This window comes from Phyllobates terribilis, unplaced genomic scaffold, assembly GCF_046119375.1.
Source record: "Phyllobates terribilis strain yellow unplaced genomic scaffold, ASM4611937v1 Scaffold_27__1_contigs__length_16484149, whole genome shotgun sequence".
Taxonomy (NCBI): domain Eukaryota; kingdom Metazoa; phylum Chordata; class Amphibia; order Anura; family Dendrobatidae; genus Phyllobates; species Phyllobates terribilis.
Genome location: NW_027362787.1, coordinates 13,241,088 through 13,253,104, shown reverse-complemented (window position 1 = coordinate 13,253,104; position 12,017 = coordinate 13,241,088). Strand labels below are relative to the sequence as shown.

At 42.5% G+C, this 12,017-nt stretch overlaps 6 non-coding genes and 1 pseudogene across 6 annotated transcripts; all 7 read right to left on the bottom strand.

Moving 5' to 3' along the window:
• Nucleotides 1–777: 777 nt before the first annotated feature.
• Nucleotides 778–968, bottom strand: LOC141176976 (U2 spliceosomal RNA). The gene has a single exon (XR_012253614.1). It is a non-coding gene; the product is annotated as a U2 spliceosomal RNA (small nuclear RNA).
• A 1,115-nt stretch (nt 969–2,083) lies between these two features.
• LOC141176975 (U2 spliceosomal RNA) lies at nt 2,084–2,274 on the bottom strand. The gene has a single exon (XR_012253613.1). It is a non-coding gene; the product is annotated as a U2 spliceosomal RNA (small nuclear RNA).
• Nucleotides 2,275–3,389: 1,115 nt separating this feature from the next.
• Nucleotides 3,390–3,580, bottom strand: LOC141176974 (U2 spliceosomal RNA). The gene has a single exon (XR_012253612.1). It is a non-coding gene; the product is annotated as a U2 spliceosomal RNA (small nuclear RNA).
• A 1,115-nt stretch (nt 3,581–4,695) lies between these two features.
• On the bottom strand, nt 4,696–4,886 carry LOC141176973 (U2 spliceosomal RNA). The gene has a single exon (XR_012253611.1). It is a non-coding gene; the product is annotated as a U2 spliceosomal RNA (small nuclear RNA).
• Nucleotides 4,887–6,001: 1,115 nt separating this feature from the next.
• LOC141176972 (U2 spliceosomal RNA) lies at nt 6,002–6,192 on the bottom strand. Its single transcript, XR_012253610.1, has one exon. It is a non-coding gene; the product is annotated as a U2 spliceosomal RNA (small nuclear RNA).
• Nucleotides 6,193–7,307: 1,115 nt separating this feature from the next.
• On the bottom strand, nt 7,308–7,498 carry LOC141176970 (U2 spliceosomal RNA). The gene has a single exon (XR_012253609.1). It is a non-coding gene; the product is annotated as a U2 spliceosomal RNA (small nuclear RNA).
• A 1,115-nt stretch (nt 7,499–8,613) lies between these two features.
• On the bottom strand, nt 8,614–8,789 carry LOC141177740 (U2 spliceosomal RNA; annotated as a pseudogene).
• Between the last annotated feature and the right edge of the window lie 3,228 nt (nt 8,790–12,017).

The following is a 12,017-nucleotide window of genomic DNA, read 5'->3' as shown; positions in this document are numbered from 1 at the left end:
GCTGGCTGTCCAGCAGCAGACTGAAGGTGGCTGCTGCTGTGCACAGGTATATAAAGGCTCAGAGCCTATTATGACACGCGCAGCCAGCGTTCCATTGCCACATTCCATCTACTGCAGGCAGGATACCTGGCTGGCTGAATGTCGCTGAGAAGCTCACAGAGACCGCCATAAGCAACAGTTTAACAGAATGCCACAGACTAATCAACCAAACTTTTTGGGTTGGGTTCTCTTTTATAGTCTGCAGGCATTAAATGAAAGAAGTCAGTGTTCCAGCAGAAGGAGACAACGTTTCAGAAAAGGCATTGTAGCAAACCAAAAAAGAAATTTTAAGCGCAGCAGAGTAACCAGCGCACATACCTGTTAGCTCAGGTGAGTTTAAAAGGCTGCTGTTGATAACAAGGGCATTTGCTAAATAGATGGTGTGTGTGCAACAATATACTGAAAGGTCAATTATATTGTGCAGCTTATCTCACCACCTGTAGTTATTTAGGTGAAAGCTCCAAAATGCTTGCCTAATATGTCTGTTTATCCAAAAGGAAGTAAAAAGGGAGAGCTAGAAAGATAGCATTGCATCACATTACATGGCAATGCAATGCACAGTTGCTGAAGTTGAACCAAAATGAGCTTGTAATCTGGCTTCTGCAACTTTGAACATGAAAAATCCAATGAGGAGAAGAAAAGCAAAGCCAAAGAGTCCATCCCAAAATCCGACAAACAAGCAAAATGAACAAAAAACATTGAATTCAATTCTTTCTGATTTTAGAAACTGCATTAAAGAAGGGGTGCACCGGTCCTGGAGATACTGCAATACCAGGTCAATGCGTGGAGTGGACAGAGCAAGCTCTTTTTCCATCTCCCTGTTCTAAAAATCCATTTAATATATGGTCCCCAGATAGGGGACGTATCAGATATTAAACTGATAAGAACAGATACTACACTTGATCTTAGCCAAAAGGCCGAGAAGCGATAACCAGAATTGGTTTCAAACTACGGAGCCACCCAAGGATCCTGAAAAGTCCATTTGTGGAGATGAGCTCCTGGACTCCCGTTAAGAAGACATGTTGTCAACCTCTAGATCCCTTACATGCCTGCACTTTTCGGCTTGCTGCTGCTGCAATCCACGCGTTTTAGATCTGCATAACTCCACCTCTTTAAACACAGCACCTTCACCCCCTGCTGTTCCCACCCGCCTCAACACCGTTGGAAGGGAGGAGAACCAATTAAGGCGGGGGGTGGGGTGGAACGAGCAGCTGTCTACCCTTAGCAGGAGGGCTCCTGATTACATACCTCTCCTGCTGCTGCTGCTGCTGGCTGTCCAGCAGCAGACTGAAGGTGGCTGCTGCTGTGCACAGGTATATAAAGGCTCAGAGCCTATTATGACACGCGCAGCCAGCGTTCCATTGCCACATTCCATCTACTGCAGGCAGGATACCTGGCTGGCTGAATGTCGCTGAGAAGCTCACAGAGACCGCCATAAGCAACAGTTTAACAGAATGCCACAGACTAATCAACCAAACTTTTTGGGTTGGGTTCTCTTTTATAGTCTGCAGGCATTAAATGAAAGAAGTCAGTGTTCCAGCAGAAGGAGACAACGTTTCAGAAAAGGCATTGTAGCAAACCAAAAAAGAAATTTTAAGCGCAGCAGAGTAACCAGCGCACATACCTGTTAGCTCAGGTGAGTTTAAAAGGCTGCTGTTGATAACAAGGGCATTTGCTAAATAGATGGTGTGTGTGCAACAATATACTGAAAGGTCAATTATATTGTGCAGCTTATCTCACCACCTGTAGTTATTTAGGTGAAAGCTCCAAAATGCTTGCCTAATATGTCTGTTTATCCAAAAGGAAGTAAAAAGGGAGAGCTAGAAAGATAGCATTGCATCACATTACATGGCAATGCAATGCACAGTTGCTGAAGTTGAACCAAAATGAGCTTGTAATCTGGCTTCTGCAACTTTGAACATGAAAAATCCAATGAGGAGAAGAAAAGCAAAGCCAAAGAGTCCATCCCAAAATCCGACAAACAAGCAAAATGAACAAAAAACATTGAATTCAATTCTTTCTGATTTTAGAAACTGCATTAAAGAAGGGGTGCACCGGTCCTGGAGATACTGCAATACCAGGTCAATGCGTGGAGTGGACAGAGCAAGCTCTTTTTCCATCTCCCTGTTCTAAAAATCCATTTAATATATGGTCCCCAGATAGGGGACGTATCAGATATTAAACTGATAAGAACAGATACTACACTTGATCTTAGCCAAAAGGCCGAGAAGCGATAACCAGAATTGGTTTCAAACTACGGAGCCACCCAAGGATCCTGAAAAGTCCATTTGTGGAGATGAGCTCCTGGACTCCCGTTAAGAAGACATGTTGTCAACCTCTAGATCCCTTACATGCCTGCACTTTTCGGCTTGCTGCTGCTGCAATCCACGCGTTTTAGATCTGCATAACTCCACCTCTTTAAACACAGCACCTTCACCCCCTGCTGTTCCCACCCGCCTCAACACCGTTGGAAGGGAGGAGAACCAATTAAGGCGGGGGGTGGGGTGGAACGAGCAGCTGTCTACCCTTAGCAGGAGGGCTCCTGATTACATACCTCTCCTGCTGCTGCTGCTGCTGGCTGTCCAGCAGCAGACTGAAGGTGGCTGCTGCTGTGCACAGGTATATAAAGGCTCAGAGCCTATTATGACACGCGCAGCCAGCGTTCCATTGCCACATTCCATCTACTGCAGGCAGGATACCTGGCTGGCTGAATGTCGCTGAGAAGCTCACAGAGACCGCCATAAGCAACAGTTTAACAGAATGCCACAGACTAATCAACCAAACTTTTTGGGTTGGGTTCTCTTTTATAGTCTGCAGGCATTAAATGAAAGAAGTCAGTGTTCCAGCAGAAGGAGACAACGTTTCAGAAAAGGCATTGTAGCAAACCAAAAAAGAAATTTTAAGCGCAGCAGAGTAACCAGCGCACATACCTGTTAGCTCAGGTGAGTTTAAAAGGCTGCTGTTGATAACAAGGGCATTTGCTAAATAGATGGTGTGTGTGCAACAATATACTGAAAGGTCAATTATATTGTGCAGCTTATCTCACCACCTGTAGTTATTTAGGTGAAAGCTCCAAAATGCTTGCCTAATATGTCTGTTTATCCAAAAGGAAGTAAAAAGGGAGAGCTAGAAAGATAGCATTGCATCACATTACATGGCAATGCAATGCACAGTTGCTGAAGTTGAACCAAAATGAGCTTGTAATCTGGCTTCTGCAACTTTGAACATGAAAAATCCAATGAGGAGAAGAAAAGCAAAGCCAAAGAGTCCATCCCAAAATCCGACAAACAAGCAAAATGAACAAAAAACATTGAATTCAATTCTTTCTGATTTTAGAAACTGCATTAAAGAAGGGGTGCACCGGTCCTGGAGATACTGCAATACCAGGTCAATGCGTGGAGTGGACAGAGCAAGCTCTTTTTCCATCTCCCTGTTCTAAAAATCCATTTAATATATGGTCCCCAGATAGGGGACGTATCAGATATTAAACTGATAAGAACAGATACTACACTTGATCTTAGCCAAAAGGCCGAGAAGCGATAACCAGAATTGGTTTCAAACTACGGAGCCACCCAAGGATCCTGAAAAGTCCATTTGTGGAGATGAGCTCCTGGACTCCCGTTAAGAAGACATGTTGTCAACCTCTAGATCCCTTACATGCCTGCACTTTTCGGCTTGCTGCTGCTGCAATCCACGCGTTTTAGATCTGCATAACTCCACCTCTTTAAACACAGCACCTTCACCCCCTGCTGTTCCCACCCGCCTCAACACCGTTGGAAGGGAGGAGAACCAATTAAGGCGGGGGGTGGGGTGGAACGAGCAGCTGTCTACCCTTAGCAGGAGGGCTCCTGATTACATACCTCTCCTGCTGCTGCTGCAGCTGGCTGTCCAGCAGCAGACTGAAGGTGGCTGCTGCTGTGCACAGGTATATAAAGGCTCAGAGCCTATTATGACACGCGCAGCCAGCGTTCCATTGCCACATTCCATCTACTGCAGGCAGGATACCTGGCTGGCTGAATGTCGCTGAGAAGCTCACAGAGACCGCCATAAGCAACAGTTTAACAGAATGCCACAGACTAATCAACCAAACTTTTTGGGTTGGGTTCTCTTTTATAGTCTGCAGGCATTAAATGAAAGAAGTCAGTGTTCCAGCAGAAGGAGACAACGTTTCAGAAAAGGCATTGTAGCAAACCAAAAAAGAAATTTTAAGCGCAGCAGAGTAACCAGCGCACATACCTGTTAGCTCAGGTGAGTTTAAAAGGCTGCTGTTGATAACAAGGGCATTTGCTAAATAGATGGTGTGTGTGCAACAATATACTGAAAGGTCAATTATATTGTGCAGCTTATCTCACCACCTGTAGTTATTTAGGTGAAAGCTCCAAAATGCTTGCCTAATATGTCTGTTTATCCAAAAGGAAGTAAAAAGGGAGAGCTAGAAAGATAGCATTGCATCACATTACATGGCAATGCAATGCACAGTTGCTGAAGTTGAACCAAAATGAGCTTGTAATCTGGCTTCTGCAACTTTGAACATGAAAAATCCAATGAGGAGAAGAAAAGCAAAGCCAAAGAGTCCATCCCAAAATCCGACAAACAAGCAAAATGAACAAAAAACATTGAATTCAATTCTTTCTGATTTTAGAAACTGCATTAAAGAAGGGGTGCACCGGTCCTGGAGATACTGCAATACCAGGTCAATGCGTGGAGTGGACAGAGCAAGCTCTTTTTCCATCTCCCTGTTCTAAAAATCCATTTAATATATGGTCCCCAGATAGGGGACGTATCAGATATTAAACTGATAAGAACAGATACTACACTTGATCTTAGCCAAAAGGCCGAGAAGCGATAACCAGAATTGGTTTCAAACTACGGAGCCACCCAAGGATCCTGAAAAGTCCATTTGTGGAGATGAGCTCCTGGACTCCCGTTAAGAAGACATGTTGTCAACCTCTAGATCCCTTACATGCCTGCACTTTTCGGCTTGCTGCTGCTGCAATCCACGCGTTTTAGATCTGCATAACTCCACCTCTTTAAACACAGCACCTTCACCCCCTGCTGTTCCCACCCGCCTCAACACCGTTGGAAGGGAGGAGAACCAATTAAGGCGGGGGGTGGGGTGGAACGAGCAGCTGTCTACCCTTAGCAGGAGGGCTCCTGATTACATACCTCTCCTGCTGCTGCTGCTGCTGGCTGTCCAGCAGCAGACTGAAGGTGGCTGCTGCTGTGCACAGGTATATAAAGGCTCAGAGCCTATTATGACACGCGCAGCCAGCGTTCCATTGCCACATTCCATCTACTGCAGGCAGGATACCTGGCTGGCTGAATGTCGCTGAGAAGCTCACAGAGACCGCCATAAGCAACAGTTTAACAGAATGCCACAGACTAATCAACCAAACTTTTTGGGTTGGGTTCTCTTTTATAGTCTGCAGGCATTAAATGAAAGAAGTCAGTGTTCCAGCAGAAGGAGACAACGTTTCAGAAAAGGCATTGTAGCAAACCAAAAAAGAAATTTTAAGCGCAGCAGAGTAACCAGCGCACATACCTGTTAGCTCAGGTGAGTTTAAAAGGCTGCTGTTGATAACAAGGGCATTTGCTAAATAGATGGTGTGTGTGCAACAATATACTGAAAGGTCAATTATATTGTGCAGCTTATCTCACCACCTGTAGTTATTTAGGTGAAAGCTCCAAAATGCTTGCCTAATATGTCTGTTTATCCAAAAGGAAGTAAAAAGGGAGAGCTAGAAAGATAGCATTGCATCACATTACATGGCAATGCAATGCACAGTTGCTGAAGTTGAACCAAAATGAGCTTGTAATCTGGCTTCTGCAACTTTGAACATGAAAAATCCAATGAGGAGAAGAAAAGCAAAGCCAAAGAGTCCATCCCAAAATCCGACAAACAAGCAAAATGAACAAAAAACATTGAATTCAATTCTTTCTGATTTTAGAAACTGCATTAAAGAAGGGGTGCACCGGTCCTGGAGATACTGCAATACCAGGTCAATGCGTGGAGTGGACAGAGCAAGCTCTTTTTCCATCTCCCTGTTCTAAAAATCCATTTAATATATGGTCCCCAGATAGGGGACGTATCAGATATTAAACTGATAAGAACAGATACTACACTTGATCTTAGCCAAAAGGCCGAGAAGCGATAACCAGAATTGGTTTCAAACTACGGAGCCACCCAAGGATCCTGAAAAGTCCATTTGTGGAGATGAGCTCCTGGACTCCCGTTAAGAAGACATGTTGTCAACCTCTAGATCCCTTACATGCCTGCACTTTTCGGCTTGCTGCTGCTGCAATCCACGCGTTTTAGATCTGCATAACTCCACCTCTTTAAACACAGCACCTTCACCCCCTGCTGTTCCCACCCGCCTCAACACCGTTGGAAGGGAGGAGAACCAATTAAGGCGGGGGGTGGGGTGGAACGAGCAGCTGTCTACCCTTAGCAGGAGGGCTCCTGATTACATACCTCTCCTGCTGCTGCTGCTGCTGGCTGTCCAGCAGCAGACTGAAGGTGGCTGCTGCTGTGCACAGGTATATAAAGGCTCAGAGCCTATTATGACACGCGCAGCCAGCGTTCCATTGCCACATTCCATCTACTGCAGGCAGGATACCTGGCTGGCTGAATGTCGCTGAGAAGCTCACAGAGACCGCCATAAGCAACAGTTTAACAGAATGCCACAGACTAATCAACCAAACTTTTTGGGTTGGGTTCTCTTTTATAGTCTGCAGGCATTAAATGAAAGAAGTCAGTGTTCCAGCAGAAGGAGACAACGTTTCAGAAAAGGCATTGTAGCAAACCAAAAAAGAAATTTTAAGCGCAGCAGAGTAACCAGCGCACATACCTGTTAGCTCAGGTGAGTTTAAAAGGCTGCTGTTGATAACAAGGGCATTTGCTAAATAGATGGTGTGTGTGCAACAATATACTGAAAGGTCAATTATATTGTGCAGCTTATCTCACCACCTGTAGTTATTTAGGTGAAAGCTCCAAAATGCTTGCCTAATATGTCTGTTTATCCAAAAGGAAGTAAAAAGGGAGAGCTAGAAAGATAGCATTGCATCACATTACATGGCAATGCAATGCACAGTTGCTGAAGTTGAACCAAAATGAGCTTGTAATCTGGCTTCTGCAACTTTGAACATGAAAAATCCAATGAGGAGAAGAAAAGCAAAGCCAAAGAGTCCATCCCAAAATCCGACAAACAAGCAAAATGAACAAAAAACATTGAATTCAATTCTTTCTGATTTTAGAAACTGCATTAAAGAAGGGGTGCACCGGTCCTGGAGATACTGCAATACCAGGTCAATGCGTGGAGTGGACAGAGCAAGCTCTTTTTCCATCTCCCTGTTCTAAAAATCCATTTAATATATGGTCCCCAGATAGGGGACGTATCAGATATTAAACTGATAAGAACAGATACTACACTTGATCTTAGCCAAAAGGCCGAGAAGCGATAACCAGAATTGGTTTCAAACTACGGAGCCACCCAAGGATCCTGAAAAGTCCATTTGTGGAGATGAGCTCCTGGACTCCCGTTAAGAAGACATGTTGTCAACCTCTAGATCCCTTACATGCCTGCACTTTTCGGCTTGCTGCTGCTGCAATCCACGCGTTTTAGATCTGCATAACTCCACCTCTTTAAACACAGCACCTTCACCCCCTGCTGTTCCCACCCGCCTCAACACCGTTGGAAGGGAGGAGAACCAATTAAGGCGGGGGGTGGGGTGGAACGAGCAGCTGTCTACCCTTAGCAGGAGGGCTCCTGATTACATACCTCTCCTGCTGCTGCTGCTGCTGGCTGTCCAGCAGCAGACTGAAGGTGGCTGCTGCTGTGCACAGGTATATAAAGGCTCAGAGCCTATTATGACACGCGCAGCCAGCGTTCCATTGCCACATTCCATCTACTGCAGGCAGGATACCTGGCTGGCTGAATGTCGCTGAGAAGCTCACAGAGACCGCCATAAGCAACAGTTTAACAGAATGCCACAGACTAATCAACCAAACTTTTTGGGTTGGGTTCTCTTTTATAGTCTGCAGGCATTAAATGAAAGAAGTCAGTGTTCCAGCAGAAGGAGACAACGTTTCAGAAAAGGCATTGTAGCAAACCAAAAAAGAAATTTTAAGCGCAGCAGAGTAACCAGCGCACATACCTGTTAGCTCAGGTGAGTTTAAAAGGCTGCTGTTGATAACAAGGGCATTTGCTAAATAGATGGTGTGTGTGCAACAATATACTGAAAGGTCAATTATATTGTGCAGCTTATCTCACCACCTGTAGTTATTTAGGTGAAAGCTCCAAAATGCTTGCCTAATATGTCTGTTTATCCAAAAGGAAGTAAAAAGGGAGAGCTAGAAAGATAGCATTGCATCACATTACATGGCAATGCAATGCACAGTTGCTGAAGTTGAACCAAAATGAGCTTGTAATCTGGCTTCTGCAACTTTGAACATGAAAAATCCAATGAGGAGAAGAAAAGCAAAGCCAAAGAGTCCATCCCAAAATCCGACAAACAAGCAAAATGAACAAAAAACATTGAATTCAATTCTTTCTGATTTTAGAAACTGCATTAAAGAAGGGGTGCACCGGTCCTGGAGATACTGCAATACCAGGTCAATGCGTGGAGTGGACAGAGCAAGCTCTTTTTCCATCTCCCTGTTCTAAAAATCCATTTAATATATGGTCCCCAGATAGGGGACGTATCAGATATTAAACTGATAAGAACAGATTTTGCGTTTATATTTAAAATATCGTAGTCTTTATCTTTTCTTCAGAGCTTTAAAATAACATCTTCCATAGGTGATAGTTCCATATACTCAGGGCTCTTTTCTTTCCAAGCTTCTTCATATCCATTAGGTAGTACATATAAATTTCACTTAATGCCAGTCTTATACAATCCTTGACTTCTATATAGTCTCTTTTAAACAACAATATGTTTCTGGTCTTCCATAGAGCACTTTTAACACAACTCAAAGTGCACCATAAAACTCTCTCTTTTTCTTTCGTCATGTTTGGTAAAATCCCATATAAAACCACTTCATGGCTTAAAAAATTAAGACCAGATAAAAATTTTAAAAGCTCACCACAGTCTTTCCACACTTGCTGTGCAAAATCACAATTCCAAATAAGGTGCATAGTAGTCTCATCATTATTGCACTGATGCCTCGGGCAGGTTTGTATAGTGCTAAGTCTTCTTTTATACTGGAAATCACGAGTCGGTAAACATTCCTGCACAATCATCCAAGCTAAGTCTTTATGTTGATTCATCAGGTAAGGTGCATTTGTTAAATTCCATATTTTAGTGACTCTGCTATATGAATAATGGCTTATGGGCGTCAAAGTTTCTTTCTTTTTTAATTGCTGCAGCAGCTTCCTTGCATTCTTCAATGTCTCCATCTCAAAAGAATCTAGGCCATATAATCTGATAACTTTCTCCAGGATGGCATATTGTTGTGGAGGTGATAACAACACTGGGCTTGTTAAAGAAATGGATATCCACTTTCGCCTCCTAAAAATGTGGCCAGCTGCATATCTTAAAAAATGTGCCCAAGGGCTTGAAGCAAACATATATTTAAAACAGAGGCTAAAAAACTTGGAGTATAAAAACAGTTTGACGTTGGGAACATCCTTACCACCAAGGTGGTGCATCTTGTACATTGTTTCTCTCTTCACCTTTTCGAACTTAGAGTTCCACACAAATTCAAACAGCATTCTCTGTAATCTTCTCGCTGTAAGGTCACTTGGGGGATAAACATAACTGAGATATAACATGACAGGAAGCAGAAGGGCCTTAATAATTAAAACTTTACCTTCGATTGTTAATTTTCTTAATTTCCAAAAGTCAATCTTCTTTTGTATTTTGTCCCTTACTCCATCCCAGCTCTTCATTCCATCATTCTGTCGATCAAAAATCACGCCCAGAATTTTAATCTTCTCTGACTGCATCGGGAGATCAGGGATGGACACATCCGCCCAATTGCCACGGACAAAACAATCACATTTCTCAATGTTTAACTTAAAACCTGAGGCTTCACAAAAAAAATTGGTCGTTCTTATAGCTCTCCTGAGAGCGGCAGGTGATGAACAAAAAATAGTAATATCATCCATGTAGCCCATTACCTTCACATCTCTTCCATGTCCTCCAGGGATAGGGACACCTTTAATCACTTTATCCTCTCGTAGCATAGATAAAAGAGGCTCTATTGCACATATAAATAGCACTGGGGACAAAGGGCAGCCTTGCTTCACACCTGAATGCAAAAACACTTCATTAGACAAAAATCCATTGATTAAAATTTTACTAAAAGAGTTCTTATATAAAAGTGCCACTTGCTTGATAAAAATTTCAGGGAAGCCCATTTTTTTTAAAACCAACCATAAAAAACAATGAGAGACACGATCAAAAGCCTTTTGAAAATCCAACGATAAAATTGCTAAGTCTTGCTTCCTGGATTGCTGGTACCATATGACATCGCGGATGGTATTGAGATGCTCCGCAACTCCTCTTCCTGGCACCCCACATACCTGGTCTTCATAAATAACTTTGGATAAAACTTTTTTAAAACGGTTCACTAAAATTTTGGACATCAACTTGTAATCAACATTCAACAGTGTGATTGGTCTCCAGTTTGCCAGATGGGATTTGGCTCCTTTTTTAAAAATCAGGGAGACCAGACCACTTCTCCAAGATATAGGCAGGATATCACACTTAAAAGCTTCTTTGATTACTAAAAACAAGTCGGGTTTTAAAAAATTCCAAAATTCACGATAAAATTCAACAGGCAAACCGTCAGAACCAGGGGTTTTCCCATAGGAAAAACTTTTGATAGCAGCATCTACTTCCGACAAGGTGACTTCAGTGCATAACAATTCTTGGTCTTCGCGGCTCAGACTATTTTTTAATGAATTAAGGGCATCTTCAGTAAAAGACTGGTCTATAGTTTTCTCATTAAAAAGCTGCTGATAAAACTGGTGAGCTTGGTTGAGCATACCTTCAGTTGTAGTTTCACCCTCTAATTCTGTTATCATTTCCTTAGCAGCAACTACTTTTTTAAAAAAAAATCTTGAGCACTTTTCATTTTTCTCCATCACTTCAATTTTTGAGTTATAAATTATTTCCTTACCCTTCGACTCTATACTCTTTTTAATTTCTTTTTTTGTTGCTTCAATTAAATCGTCCATTTCAAGTCCCACATCTCTTAGTTGATAACAGGTCTGCAATTTAGTAATAAGCCTTTTATGCCAAGCGGACTTTTCTCTTGCATTGGCTATGCTGACCTTGATAAAAAAACTTTTTATCTTCATCTTGCTGTATTCCCACCATTCTAGCAGAGTTAAAAATTTTTGTTGTTTTGTTCTTAAATAATTAAAAAACGCTTTAAAATCTGTTCTTACCTTAGGATCTTGTAACAATGTTGTATTTAGCCTCCAAACTCCTCTTGCCTTGACAAGCCCAGGTAATTCTAACTCTGATAGCAACATCTTATGATCTGAAAAAATGTTTGGGATTAAGACAACAGATTTGACATTCACATATTGGGACATGAAAATAAAATCAATACGAGATTTAGAAGAAGAGTTCTCCCAAGTATAACCGGGATCATTACTACGGATCTCTTTCCAGGAGTCTCTAAGAAAAAAATCAGTTAACAAATCCTTTAGTTGTTTCTCTGTTTTGTCTTTTTTAGGAACGGTGGAACTCCCGCTTCTCCCTTCACCAGGCAAGACACAATTGAAATCCCCACAGAACATCAGAGGCGATGAACCAGGTAGGTAATATTGCACATCTTCAAACAACTGATGTCTCTCTTCCTTCACCGGAGAAGCATAAATGTTCAAAAGTCTAAAGTCCACACCTTTAAAACTAATATTTAAGAAAAGAGCACGTCCAGAAGAAATGTCCACAAAAGAGTTGATTTTAAAGTCATGCGACCTAAACAGCACTCCAATGCCAGAGGAACGATTTTCATTATCTCCGGA